This window comes from Marmota flaviventris, chromosome 5 (genome assembly GCF_047511675.1).
Source record: "Marmota flaviventris isolate mMarFla1 chromosome 5, mMarFla1.hap1, whole genome shotgun sequence".
Taxonomy (NCBI): domain Eukaryota; kingdom Metazoa; phylum Chordata; class Mammalia; order Rodentia; family Sciuridae; genus Marmota; species Marmota flaviventris.
Genome location: NC_092502.1, coordinates 90256069 through 90272162, shown reverse-complemented (window position 1 = coordinate 90272162; position 16094 = coordinate 90256069). Strand labels below are relative to the sequence as shown.

General features: G+C 35.8%; 1 long non-coding RNA gene across 5 annotated transcripts in view; it reads right to left on the bottom strand.

Moving 5' to 3' along the window:
* Nucleotides 1-5564: 5564 nt before the first annotated feature.
* Nucleotides 5565-16094, bottom strand: part of LOC139705785 (uncharacterized) — a 120535-nt gene continuing 110005 nt past the window's right edge. For all 5 annotated transcript variants that reach the window (XR_011707611.1, XR_011707608.1, XR_011707610.1 and 2 more), the window contains one exon: nucleotides 5565-8243. This is a non-coding gene — a long non-coding RNA (uncharacterized lncRNA). The remainder of the gene's footprint in view (nucleotides 8244-16094) is intronic.

The window sequence follows — 16094 nt, the reverse complement described above, 5'->3', positions numbered from 1 at the left end:
CTTTAATCGTTAAAAGTTATTTCCAGATGCATAATGTGTAAAAATATCTGCATAGCTAAAGACAAATCAGGAATATTGAGATGAGGGTGGGGGTAGTTGGTGAGGTGTTGTGGAGAGAGAGTCTCGCCAAACTGTTTTACATCTTAGTCACAGACACACAGGCTTTGAAAATAGAAGGATTTGTGTTTATGATTGATTGAGGTAACTGATTATCCACAGATATTTTAAGTGTTGAGACATTAAATTGTCAGCTCTATCAGTTTGATTGCAGTAAAACATGAAAACATTGACTTTTGTCTAGTTAGAAAAATTTATTTTTCCCAGAATGACAATCCTTTAAGTAGAAGCCAGGCAGCTTGCCAGATTTCCATGTCATACACTGAAGTTTGCAAATGCAACCCATATTTTCAAGTGTTTTTCAAGGTTCAATGAATGGTGTATAGGTCTTTTACAAATAGTCTTGTAATAACCAGAATGCTGCAGTATACTTCATTCTGTAAGTCTGAGAAAAGTATTTACTCATTTTGGAGGGGAAAAAAACACCATAGCTTTGTACTTATATATGTTAACAGTATTCTTAACTTATTTAAAGTATCTCTCAAATATAAATTAACACTCTTTGGACCATCATGCTGTGAACAAGTTTGATTAATATGTTTTATAAGCCTGAAATAAATGTTCATCATAACTGTCAGTAAGCTGACAGCTTTCAAAAGTCTTTGTTCCCAGAATGAGTAATTTGTCTGATCTTCTTTAAGATACCATATTCCAGTCTAAAAGGAAGATGTTAAAATAAAAGAAATTCTACTAAAATTTGATTGCCATTAAATCATCCTTGTGTTCTGGACCCTAGATTGCACTATATGCATGCATACTATTTGACAAAATAAAAATACTACTTCTTATTTGCTATTACTTCTTGTCAGAACACCTGTGCCTTTTACCGGGCAAAACTATAGTTCAGTGTTTAAAACCTAGTCCATTATAACAATTTAAAATGTCAGATGTTATATATGATCAATCTTTTAATAATATTAGAAATTAAAACACCAGTCAAAATACAGATATGATCATTAATTCAACTGAAACACCAACATGTTTATATTTACTGGCTATTTTTTCAAAGCATTTATGAAGATAATTTAAACATGGAATGTTCCAAAGAGCAGTGGAACATTGAGCTGTCCAACTCTGAGTTCTGCTGAGAGCCATAGATAAGACTAGTGCTATGGAAGGAGCACAAAGTGGGAACTTGTGCAACTAAATGAAGCTATGCCAACTAGTTTGACACCTCTTCCTGACTCCATTAACCAATCACCTCTGTCCTGCAGCATTGGATTTGGTTGCTCTTCTTTATCATATCTTGGAGAGTAATAACTGTTACAAGTAGTCATTAATTATCCATTCCTCCCATTTCTTTATTCCATCTACCACTGTGCTTTATTGCTATTCTGTGGCAGAACTTTATAAAGCATGCTGCCAGTACACTGCCTAAAATTATAGTTCCTTTTGTCAACATGCTTTCATCCTTTATTTGGTACTACCTACTTTTATACCATGCCCACAAAGTTTAAAATTATAGATCATTTCCACATATATTTTTCTGGAATTTTATAATTCTCTAAACTCTAAGGAAGGGTCATATTAAAAATAATGGTACTTTTTTTCAATATCACCTTTGTATATGAGTCATTTTAAATTTTATTATTTTCTAATTGCCAAGAAACCACAGATTTTGTATGTGCTATCATGGGTACATTGTGAGCATTATTGCCTTTCTTGTTCATTGAGATATATGTATTATTCAACTTTCAAAGAAGTTTATTTTCATTCTTCCTTTATGCCATGACTACCATATATATGTAAAATATGTATATATATATATGTATATATGAGATGGATATATGTATATATATATAAGAGATAGAGATCCATTTCATATATAAAGAAAAAAGAAAGGAAGGAATTTAGTATATAAGATATGAAAAAAATTGTTTGCAAAACTGCCCCAGAGTATTTGCAATAATAAGAGATGGTCAGGGCATTAAAGAAAAATGAAAATAAACTTTATTAAAAGTTATACATTGGGGCTGGAGCTGGGGCTCAGCAGTAGAGCACTCCCTGGCATGTGTGAGGCACTGGGTTTGATTCTCAGCACCACATATAAATAAATAAAATAAAGATATATCAACAACTATAAAATTTTTTTAAAGTTATATGTTTTCATATATATCTATTAATTATTTATTTCCATCTCTTACAAGAGTTTAGCAATTAGCTCACAAATCAGATTCCAAAGATGACTTTATTTTGTTCTCTTTTGTTAGGTGTTGTTTTTTGTTTGGTTGGTTTCTGTTTTTTTGTTTTCCTTTAAGAAAACTAGAATTCCCTGAAACAACTAGGATTCTAGTTTCCCTTAAAAAAAACTAAAATTCTCTAAAACAACTTATGTGCTATTTATAGGCTTATAGTAATTCCATAATTTTCATAATCCCACACTGTTTTCTAGGCCTTCAGAGTTGCTCTTGAAATACTAAATGGACTAGTGATTATGCTGTCAACCCTAAAAAATACAGGGAAATGATATCTGGCTCAAATAGGGGTCCTCTCTTTTTAACATCATAGGTCCTATTCCCCAGTACCTAGACAATACAATTATTAAAGTGGCCTGAAATATAATGATTTTAACATCGCTCCTTTGCTGTCTTGTCTATTCCAAATCATTTTTTTAATTATGTATCCTCTAATTTTGTTTTTGTAGTGCTACCGACAAAATCCAGGGTCTCACACACACTTGGTAAAGTGATTTACCACTGACCTACATCCCAGCCCTGTCCTCCTACCTTTAAAGATCTCTATAACCTTGTCATTCCAATGATAGCATCCATCCCTACCGGGGTTATACACTTAAATAATTATACTGATCATAATTTCCACACTTCACTCCCTTTATGCCTCATCTCAGTCATACATATTTACTTTGACCTAAAATAGAAGTAAAACTTATTGCTTCTTCCTATATAAGTTTCTTTCTAACTACAGAAAGGCAGCCTTCCTCACAATTCACTGAGCCCGTGGGCCAAAGACAGACTTGGCCCTAATGCCCCATATTTTTCCAGATACTCTTTTTAAAAAAAAAAAAAAAAATGATTATCAATATTTATCAACAAAATCTACACATTAGCAATACTTAAAAGGACAACAGTTCCTTCTTATAGCTAGTGAAATAATAGATATCCCCTTCCTTATATAAAATCACTATTACAGGTAAACCTATTTGCTTCCTCCTTTTTTCATTGCTGGAAGGAATGATTACTAGGTGCAGTGATTTTCAAACACTATTCAGGATACCTAAGTACCTTTCTTTGAAGAAAATAGACAAAGGCAGGGTGAGGGGTGTCAAAAAAATTTAAAACACAATAGTTCTCAATGCGCAATTCATCCAGCATACTATCACTTCTTGTTTTCCACTTTTTGTTTTTAAATAATTTTAAGCTTACAGAGAATTGTTATGCATACCATAAAAAAAAATGAATGGACTTGACCCAGACAATTAACATTTTGCCACAGCTGTTTTATCATTCTTTCCTACCATTCCTCTTCTTCCTTACTTCTTTTTCTTCTATGTATAATTTTTTTAATTGTTTTAGAGTTAAGTCTCAGATACCATGTTCCATTACCTCTAAATACCCAATGTGCATTCCCCCCAAAACAGAGACATTCACTTATATCACCAAAGTACCATAATCAAAATTGGGAAATTTAAAATTAACATAATGCTATTATCTAATGTAACAGTAGAACATATTTTAACTTAGTTACTTGTTCACAAAATGTCCTTATAGTAATTTTTGTTTGCCTCGTCTAGATTCAGCCTTTGCTTGTCTTTCACCATACTGACCTTTGAAAATTGTACATGCAATTTCCTTTGTAAAAATCCCTCAATATGGGGGCTGTCTAATATTTCCTCATAATTAGATTTAGATTATACGTTTTGGACAGTAATGCTAGATAAATGATGTTGTGTTCTTCTCGGTGTATTACGTCAGAAAGCACATGATCCTGGCTGGTCCAATTACTGGTGATCTCTGATTACTTGAGTAGTTAAGGCAGCATCTATCAGGTCACTCCATTGTAAAGTTCTTTGTAGTTAAAAAGTGCTTTATCCTTTGTAATTTCTAAACAATGTATGAGGAGATGTTTTCCAAGGCTCTGTAAATATTCTGGTCTTCACCAAATTTTCACCTATTGGTTCCAGCATCTAATGATGATTCTTGTTATCTTGTGATTGCAAAATGGTGATTTTCCAACCCTAATTCATCCTTCATTTTTAGTTGGTATCTGCTATTGTTTGCATGTTCAATGTCCCCCAAAGTATATGTGTTAAAGGCTTAGACTCCAGGGTGGAGCTACTGGGAGGAGCAGTAAACCATTAGGTGGCAGGGCATTATGGGAGTTCCTTAGGTCACCGTGGGTGTGCCTTTAAATGGATTTGTGGGACACTGACCTCTTCCTTTTTTTTTTACTTCCTAGCAGAAGAGGTTATCAGTTTCGCTCTACCATGATATGTTGCCTTGTTGCTGACCCAAAGCAACAGGATTTATCAATCATGGATGGGAACCTCAAGAACTTTAAACCAAAATATACCTTTTCTCTTTATAAGTGAATTATCTCAGGTACTATGTTGTAGTAACAGACTGAATAACACATAGAGTATACTACTCTGTTATTAGTTTGCATGTTTTTTATAAGTATGGACTCATAAATCTTTCTAAATATTATTTTCATTATTTTGAAGCACAAATTGTCCCACACATGGCCAGTAGAAACTCCTTTAATCTGATCTCCAGGTTTTCTAACATGCCCATAATTTGGCCTGTAGTATCGCTTTTGACCTAGTATCACCTTTTATATTTAGGGATTTATTTCCAAACAAGGCTCTAAATTTTTTGAAACCCTTCATTGTATTATGAAACTTCTCCCTACTTAGAAAAATAGAGAAATCAATAAATGATAATAATTCTTTTGTTTCTGTGGCCACATTGGCCACTATGACACCCGTCCAACCTACTAGCTGTGCTTCTGTGTCCACCCTCCCCTCTGCTAGAACCCCTCTCCCTATCTCCTTCAAATCATCTCAAACATCCTCTTCACAGGCAATTCTTGTGTGTGTGTGTGTGTGTGTGTGTGTGTGTGTGTGTGTGTTCACATGTGTGCTTGTGGTGCTGAGGATTCAACCCAGGGCCTCACACAGGCAAGGCACATATTCTATCACTGAGCTATATCCCCATTCTAAGCCTTTTTAAACATAGTTTCAAAACTCCTTTTACAGAAGTCTCTTCATTCACAAAGTTTTATCCAAAAACAAGATATTAAATAGCAATGGATTTATTGAGGAATGATTAAGTCAGAAATAAGACACTAAACCTTACTAGGTTGTTTTATTGTAGTTGATTGACAAACTTCCTAATGTAATAATGTATATAGTGTACTTCTGGATTATAGAAATGAAGTAGATGATACACACTCTGCTGCTTTCTGACTTCTTTATTGTATTATCACCCACATCACATCCATTTCCATCACTTTGCTATAGAATTCATCTATTATTTAAAGCTAATTGCTCCTAAATAAAAACATTAATAAATAAGGATAAAGCAGAATCATTTAGTTTTTCATATGGAACACTCTTAAAGAAAAGTTTCTTTATTTTAAACTAGCAACACTCCATTTGTTTTTCCCAAGCCTTAAAAAATATATATAGAAGAAGAAACTTAAAAAAAAATCATGGATAATAATCATTAACAAAGAGAGAGCCACAGGCTTTACAAGTAGTCAAATTATTTCACACATTCAGCTCAGAAACTCACTTTTCCGTGAGTACTTTGCCTCAATATCCACTTCAATGTGACTGCATTTCATCAATTAGGGTTAAAGTTCTCCTCACTGAAATATAGGCCAATTCTAGGATTTAATACAAACTCAGTAAATTATCACCATGTACCTTAGAAATTCCTAAGTCTCTCAAATTGTGTAACTAGCCTTTTTCTAAGACCACTAGCGTACTTCAGACCTTCAAAGTCATATTATGTCTACTTTCTGTATTGAAGACGCATAGAGCAACTTTTTCCTTCAATGCCTATTTTTCATTAAATTACTTAATAGAAATCTTAAAAGTTTTTGAGGTGCTTCTGTGTTACAGAGTCAATGCATTTGTAAATAAGTAAATGTTCACCAGTCATAAATGGTGCGACACCTCATCATATAAAGTAATGGGACAAATTCTATTAAAATATAATTTATTCTTTAAGGGTAAATGATGAACTACTAAACAATAACTCTTCTGGCTACCTGCTCTGCTGAGTGAAATCTTAGAGTAGTTAGTTTACAGTGATATGCCCTTTAGCCTAATTTACCTTCCAAGATAACTATTTTAGGCACTGCAATATCTAGCTAATTTTCAGTAAAACTCATAATCTCCCTTTTTAAAAATGCCATGTATATTCGGTGGACATCTGTTTTCTTCATTATAGTTAGTTGTTCTTAGTGCCCAACTACTTAAGACAAAAAATATATACCATAGAATTTTAAATTCTAACATACAAAGAAGATATTCACCAGATAGAGGAAATAAAATGTACTGTTCTTGAGGTTCTAGACCTACACTATTGGATATAGCAGCCAGTAACCATATATAGCTATTGAGCACCTGTATTATATCTAATCCAAATTGAGACATGCCATAATCATATGATACACATCAGATTTCAAAGATTTAGTATGAAAAAAAGTAAACTATCTCTCTGATAATTTTATGTGCTTATAAGTTGAAATAATATTTTTATATTTTGGGATAAATAAAACACATTATTAACATTAAATTCACCTGTTTCTACTATTTTTTTAACATGGCTAATAGAAAAATTTAAATTATATATTTGGCTCACATTTGTGCTAGCATTTTATGTATTCTGGGGAGGGCTACTCTAGAGTAAAGCAGGTAAAAGTCACAGTTGTAAAGCTGTGTAAATATCCTGCCACTACTCTTCTTTCTTGTTTGAGGTTATTATCAGATCATCAGACTTCACAAGCAACAGAAGACTTAAGCCTAGGTGAATTCAGTTTGGAATGAATAAAATAATAAATCTTATGTAAGTATCATAGAGATTAGGCACCACAGTAAACACTTGCTATAACTATATTACAAAGACTATCACGTTATCATTTTAACATAGTCAAAGTTAATAGATTTTATTTCTCATCTCAATTCTATAAACACACTGAATAGTTCTATAAAAAGTTTACTTCTGCTGGTATCTTTATGTAGATATCATGGATATTCCAAATTGACTATGTCCAAAGCTGATATTGGAAGGTAATTGTCCATGATGTTTGAATGTCTCAAACCAGAGATTCTGGGTCAGAGGACATGCTTATTTCCTGACTGGATAACAACAACTAGGTAACCCTCCATGACAAAGGTTGGGCAAACTTGCTCTTAACCTAATAAGACTGGGAGGTCACAGATACACTGTATGCCCAACATCTACCTGAGTCTCATTCTGAATCATGAGACTTGGGGAAACTACACAAATAGGAAGATCCTGGTGCCTACTTTGCTTTGAATAATAAATTATACCCCATTTGATTCAAATGTATGAATTGTCAAGATCATTGTACTGTCATGTGTAACTAATAAAAAAAAAAGAAAGTGAATAATAAACTATCTATCTGAGCTCATTGTTTCCTAGTACATGAATCTATAGAATGTAGCAAGCAGGCCTAGAAGCTTGACTGCTAGACACTCACGGCCCCTTTTATATTCTCAACCTTTGTATACATACCACTACACACCCCTTTGCCCAAGTCAGACCTGACCGTCAACCCCAACTTCCCCTCCTCATTCACCAGGCTCACCCCATCCAGTCAGTCACCAAGTCCTATTAATTCTCTTGATATTCTCTTAATTTGTTCCTCTAACTTTCTCTCCAATAATCTAATTCTTTCTATTCTCTCTTCCTCTACCCTAGTTCAAGCCATTTCTTCTCACCTCCATGTCTCAATAGTACCACTGCCTCCAGTGTTATCCTACTCACTCTGGTCTTCACATTGCAGCTGGCATGATCTCATTTGTCATTTCTTTGCCCTCAGGGTAAAGTCCAAACTTCTTAGGCTGACAAAAATATTTCAAGATCAGGATTTATATAGAATCTTCCTTGAAATTTCATTTGTGATTTTTTCACCTAGGGGTGGAAAAGTAAGAAACAAGAGATTAGCTCCAGTTCTAACACAAAAGATGGGAGCAAAGATAATATTGGGAACTATGACCTAAAAATATAAAAAATTAAAAATAAAAATTTGTTGTAATTTAAGAGGTTATACTAGAGCTGTTACAATTTCTATCTTCCTCGTGTTTATGAAGATTTGGAATTATTATATGAGGTGATAGATATGTAAATTATGTGGTAATCAATCCATAATGTAGATGCATATTAAAGTATCACTTTATGCAGCCACATCAATGTTTATAACAGCTAAATTCACAATAGTTCATCCATGGAACCAACCTAGATGTCCTTCAACAGATGAATAAAGGAAATGTGGTATATATACACAATGGAATATTACTCAGCCTTAAAGAATGAAATGATAGCATTTTCAGATAAATGGATGGAGCTAGACAATATCATGCTAAGCAAAATAAGCCAAACCCAAAAATACAAAGGCCGAATATTTTCTCTGATAAGTGGATGCTGATCCATAAGTGGGAGGGGCAGGTAGGGAAGAATGAAGAAACTTTGGATTAGACATAGGGAGTGAGGGGAGGAGAGGGTGTGGAAAGGGGTATATATCCCCCAAAGATAAACTTAAAATAACCCTTTTTACTCTAAACTTTTTAAATTTGGATTCATCAGGGCTTAGTGCTGTGGAAAGACATTTGTATCCAAAAAATGTACATACGCCTAAGGTACTTTGGAAGGATATTCTAACAGGACAATGGAAAGGTCCTGACCCAGTGATTGTCTGGAGTCAGGGTTCTGTTTGTGTGTTTCCACGGGGAGAACGCCGCGTGTCTTGGTCGGCATATTTCCCGGGAGCGTACGGGGCATTGGCGGCAGTTTCAAAAATCAAGTTTGTTCCTGCTTGAGTGGCTCGTGATTTTGTGCCAGCCAGACTGCGGCAAGGGTGAGTGGGGGTGGGAAGGATGGGGGAACCAGATGGACATTATTACCCTATATACATGTATGATTGCATGACCAGTGTCACTCTGCATCATGTACAGCCAGAGGAATGAGAAGTTGTGTTCCATTTGTGTACAATGTGCCAAAATGCATTCTGCTGTAATGTAAAACTAATTAGAGCAAATAGAAATTAAAATTTAAAAAAGTGTCACTTTGGCAGTGGCACATACTTATAATCTCAGAGACTTGGGAAGCTGAGGCAGAAGGATTGCAAGTTTGAGGCCAGTGTGGGTAACTTAAATGAGACCCTGTCTCAAAATAAACAATGAAAAGGAGGAATGTAGCTCAGCAGTACAGCTCCTCAAGGTTCAATCCCCAGTACCACAAAGCAAACACAAAAACACCATACACTTTTTCTGATGAAGAATCCATCAGAATCATAATCTTATTCATATACTTACTCTGGTAAAGAGAATGCTCTTGTGAACAGACATCACCTTCTATGACTAGATATTAGAAAGTTGATTAATGCCACATCCTTTCATTTTGGTTCATGGCACCTAATAAAGAGGCCTCTTTTCTTTTAAAGGGCTTGATGTCAAGCATAATTAATTCCATTGAATCATGGAGGTGAGCTCAAGGAAATTCCAGATGAGCTTCCAGCATTATTCCTCTTCCATGCTTCCTCTGCTTTCAACAATTTTTACCAGCTTTTTGCTTGCTTATCTAATTAAACTCCTCTTCTTCATTATTTTGTATAGATTTCATCACCCTCAAGAAGCCTTCTATGCCTCCCAAAGTAGGATTAGATGTCTCTCTCATGTGTTCCCTTAGCATTTAATGATTACTCATATTTTAGCATTTAACATACTGTATTAAAATTATCTATACACTTATTTTTATTATTGAATCCTCAATGGTAGCATCATACCTCACACATAGTAGATAATAAATAAATAATCATTCATATATAAATAAATAGTCAAATCAGTCTGTGAAAAATTAGAAAGGAATTATAATCTTAAAAGAAAAGGAGGAAGAGAAAGATTTAGGTATGGAACTTTTCTTATTGCTATCAGATATTCCTTCCTCCAACCACCCCATACACACTTGTGATGGTTCATTTTATTTACCAACTTGACTGGGGCAGAGAGTGTTCACCTATCTGTTTAAACATTGTTTCTGGATGTGTCTCTGAGAATATGGCCTGATGAGATTAACATTTGAATTGATAGATTAGATAAAACAGACTACTCCTACACATACAATGTGGGTGGGCCTCATTCAATTCATTAAAAGCCTGAATTGAATAAAAGATTGTGTGAGAAAGAATTCTTTCTCTCTGGCGGACAGTCTTCAAACTGGGATATTGGACTTCTTCTGCCTTCAAATTTGGGTTGACACTTAAGCTTAAACCATCGACTCTCCTGTTTCTCAGGCCTTCAGTGTCAGACCAGAAATATACCATCAACCCACCTGAGTCTGGATTTCTGAACTTCCCAGACTCACTAGTCAAGCAAGACAACTCCTTACAACAAATGTCTCCTCTCCCCTTCTCTTCTCTTCCCTTTCTCCCTCTCCCCCCACCTCAATATTTTATTTATCTCTTTTCTGTTGGATATTTCTCTGAAAAACCCTGAATAACACTCACTTATAAAAAAATATGTTCTAATTAGTTATACATGACAGCAGAATGCATTGTACACAAATGAAGCACAATTTCTCATTCCTCTAGCTGTATATGATACAGAGTGACACTGATCATATAGGGTAATAATGTCCATCTCATTCCACCATCCTTCCTACCCCCTCACACCCTCCCCTCCCCTCACTCTCTTTGTCTAATCCAAAGTTCATTCATTCTTCCCTCCCCTCCCCTTATGGATCAGCATCCACTTATCAGAGAAAACGTTCAGTATTTGGAATTTGGGGTTTGGCTTATTTTGCTTGGCATGATATTCTCTAGCTCTATTCATTTATCTGAAAATGGCATCATGCCATTCTTTAATGCTGAGTAATATTCCATTGTGAATATATACCACATTTTCTTTATCCATTCATCTGTTGAAGGACATCTAGGTTGGTTCCATAGTTTAGCTATTGTGAATTGAGCTGCTATAAACATTGATGTGGTTGCATCACCACAGTATGCTGATTTTAAGTCCTTTGGGTATTAACTGAGGAGTGGGATAGCTGGGTCAAATAGTGGTTCCATTCCAAATTTTCTGAGGAATCTCCATACTGTTTTTCATAGTGATTTCACAAATTTGCAGTTTCACCTGCAATGTATGAGTGTACTTTTTCCCCTACATTCTTGCCAACATTTATTGATGCTTATGTTCTTAATAATTGCCACTGTGACTGGAGTGAGATGAAATCTTAGAGCATTTTTATTTGACATGTGTTTTGAATCACATGCCATATTACTGATATTTTCCTTAATTTTAATAGCCCTCCAGTTCCTAGATTTGCTGCATCAGGACTACCAGAGGCTTTCATGAGAAAAGAGAAAATATTTTTTTCAAAGACTAATTTACATAATGCAGAGTTGAATGCAATGTCTACATAAATCAGGAGTGTTTCCAAGCCAGAAATACTAATAAAGATAATATGACAACAGAAATGGACAACTTCTTCATCAACTTTCAATTTTTTTAGGGTCAAAGTTCTTTATCTTTTCCCATTACCCTCTCCAGAGACCTGAAGTATTTATGGCCTGTGGTTCCGAACTTTGGGAACAGAAGCTTAGGAAAATGCTAAATTTTCTTCTAAGATCTAATGCAGAATGGTCAACATAACCTCTCTAAAAGGTCATATTTGACAAATCATTTCTGAAAGATCCTTATAATGAAGGTTAGTGGCCTACAGCCTGCAAGTCAAATCTACCCATCACATATTTTTGTAAATAAAGTTTTATTGGAAAACAGCCACAATCATTTTCTTATGTATTGTTTCTGACTGTTCAACAATGACAGCTAATTAGCAGAAAGAGTAATGACAGATTCATAAGAGACACTATCTGACCCACAAAACTAAAAATATTGATTATCTAGCACTTAACAGAAGAAGTTTAATGACCCCTACTTATTAAAATACCATGATCTCATTTTAGACCATTAATAAGCCCAATAAATTTTTCTCTTTCTGTTCATAGTGTCCAAAATCACCTAACATAATAAACCAAAATTCTCTTGATAGTGTGAAAAGAAATGGAGAGACATTGTAATAGTCTTTCAGAAGTCAACATTTATGAAATGCACATAAAAGCCATGACTAGTCTTAGGCCTCTTTTATCCTTGTCTAGCCTCAATAGTGATGGGATGTGGCTGAAGCAGTCTGATAAGGATAGCTGTGCAAAGTAATATGCAAAATCCAATCCTTTATAACAACAGCTTAAATATAGTGCTTGACTAGTTTTATTATGGGCTTAATGGAAAAGACAGGAAGGCAGGTATAGTAATCAAGATTCTCAAGAGAAACAGAACCAATAGGAGAGAGTCATTAAAAAGAAATAGTTCACATGAGCATGGCAGCTGACAAGGCCAGCTGGAGACCCAGGAAAGCCAACTGTAGTTATGGTACAAATCCAAAGGCCTGAGAAACAGAAGAGCCAATGGAGCAAGTTTCTCTCCAAAAGTGCTCAGGCTTTAGATCTAATAACTGATATTTCAGTTCAAATCCAAATGCAGAAAAAAATCTGCTAAAGCAGTCTTGTCCCAGGTCAAGCAATCAGGCATGAGGAGTTCCCAATTGCTTAGCCTTTTTCTTCTACTCAGGTCTTCAACTAACTAGATGGTGCCCACTACATAAGAAAGGGTGATCTGCTTTACTCAGTTCACCAATTCAGATGTTAAGATGTCTGGATACTCAGAAGCCCAATCAAGGTGACACATAAAATTAATAAATACAGCAGATAGGCAGGTAAAAATCAAACTTTCAATTAAGTAGAAAGTTTAGGGCCCTTATATACTCACATGATATTCTATAAGTATTTTTATTACTATTGAATACATGAATATAAGAATTAGGAGTTTTAAAATTATTTATACAAAATTTTTAAGGGAACAATTCTATATACTAAAAAACTAGAATTCAAAGTTAGAATTAGTATATCTAATTAGAATTAGTATATATTAGTATAGTATAGTATATATATATATATATATATATATATATATATATATATATATATACATAAACTAGTATGTATAAGACAAAGAGTAAAAATTATAGACAACTACCTGAAAATAATGGTTTGTATGTTAGATTATACTCTTTCCTTGGAGGTGTCATAAAGTAAAACATGCCAAAAACTCTCATTAGGATGAACAAAGTTTATATTTAACAATATATTTCTCTCTTTCAACTAACATTTCAAACATTTCTTATAATTGTAAAGGCTTGGATGCAGCTATATATTTTACTCTTTATTCTAAAAACATCACAGGAAAAACACATTTTAATCTTATAAAATACCAATACCAAACCACTCATTAACTATAGGCTCCTTGTGTTCACTTTCTAGTTTAACCAAATCTGATATTACTGTCTTTCAGTACTTTAGAAAAAAATGGTAAGATACTATGATTATAAAAACTAATCAACTACAGACAGTTTGCTGTAAGTATTAGTACTTCATTAAATTTGTTTTATAAATCTCTTTCTTTGTAAAGATGAGAACAATCATTCAACCAGTTCTATAGAATTACAATGTGTTCTGCTCTGCTGCCCTGAGTCTAGCACAATATACACAAGCTAAGAAATTCTAGATCCCATCTCAAAAGATGGCAGAGAGGATCTAGGCAGCAACTCTTAACTCCATCACAGTCTAGAAATCAAACAAGGAAAGAACAGCTGACCAGAGAGGTGGATGACAGAGCAAAAACTCTGAAATTCAATAACGGGTGGCTTGAAACTTAGAGGGACTTGGAATTTGGTTACTGGAACAGAAAATAAAGAAAGAATTCTTTGAACCCAAACCCTGACCTGGGTGAAGTCAGGGCAACAAAAAGAGAATGAGGGAGAGGAAAAGTTCACAAGCTGACTTCCCTAGCAATAGTTGGAAAGAAAAGCAGACCATGTTAAAATGGGATAGGATCAACAAAGACAGTGAAGTCAAGATCACAGAATTCAGCCCAAATTGTGGGCAGAAAGCTGTCCTGGTCAAGGCAGCCATTTTGTAGAATCCATAGCTACCCAGCCTCCCTGGAAGAAATTAAATCAATCTAGCTTTTCCCCACCTACAGATAGCAACAAATAAAGTTATAGGGAACCCCTCTGAAACAGGTTGTCTAGTTAATCCATCTAGAAAGAACTGGTAGATGGATCCCAAATAGTTGAAGTTTACCAAAACACTCTCCTCTCACCTCAGACAAAGGGAATGGGCTGGAGCTGACCTGAGAACATTTCACTCACAGGCGGTACTAACACAAATTCTGCATTCCCCACAACATCCACAGGAGCTTAGGTGAAGAAGGTCAACTGACATCCTATGCCCATCAATAGATAAAACCCCAGTAAGCTGCACCTGCAGGGTAGAGGCTTCTATGCCACAGACTACCGCCTGCACCCAGAGGTCCCACAGTTGTAAGCAGCCACCAAGAGCTCAGACAGCACAGCTACAAAGAAGCCTCATCAGAGGAAGCTGGTGTTCAATGATTCACAGCCACCAGCAGTAGGAGCTTAGATGAAAGCAAGCCAGCTGACACTCTATCCCAAACATAGAATACCCTGATGATCTCCAGCACTGAGGGTAGAGGCTTCTATGACATAGACCTCCCAGAGAGAGCCTGCATTCACAGGCCCCAGGGTTGCAGACAGCCACCAAGACCTTAGATAGGGCCACTACAAACAAGCCCCAGCAGAGGGGAGCTGGTGATCAGCATTCCACAGCATTCCACAGTGAAAGCCCTGAGCCCAGCACCCTAAGGGGGGGGTGGGGGGGACAGCCAGCAGGATCTCTGGGCTGACTAACAATTCTGCCTGGCAAGAAAACCACAGCAATCATGAAAGCAGCACCTGTGCCCCAGCACTTCCAGAACGGTCCACAACTGTGACTCCACAATGGCAGGTTAATTCAATTCTCAGACACATGGACCCACAGAAAGAAATTTCTGAGAATAACTCCAAGCAGAGAATTTCAAGTGGAGAACCTCATGCATATACAACAGCATGCATCCCACAAAGAGCTTGAGTGGGGCCAGGGTTGTGGCACAGTGGTAGAGCGCTTGCCTAGCATGCGTGAGGCACTGGGTTCTATCCTTGGCACCGCATAAAAATAAAAACAAATAAAATAAAATCCACCTACAACTAAATAAACATAAATATAAATATATATAAAAGGGGGAGGCTTAGAAAGGTGTAGCCCAGTGCCCAGATACAAGTCCACCAACCTGTGACCTATATACTCCAGAAGGGGCAGCAGCCTCATACCCTTCCACAGGCTTCCCAGTGCTACATAAACCAGAATACAATACCTCTACCTTAGATCACCACACACTGCACACTCAGAAATATACGTGGAAGAATCCACACTGGATTTTACAGTGCTGGCTACACAGAGCTTTTCTTCAGGAGGGCACACAAGACTGCTCTCCTTAACAGTGGGGGAGTAACTTGGTTGCTAAGTTATAGACTATAAGGGACCATCACCTCTGATCCACCAGAAAGCTAGTGGGTACCTAGACACACCGAAGATCATAGGGGGATCCTAGAACTGTATCAGATTTATTTATTCATGGCTTTTCTCTAAAGTGATTACAGTTAACAGGGCTTAGTATCTTCTCTCAAAGTGGTACTGGAGATACCAGGCACAGCAGAGGATACACATTGAGTGGGAGTCTCAATACTTAGATATTCACCTAACATGGGGCACTTAAGAGAGAGAAGCTCATTGAATAGTCCCTTGCATAA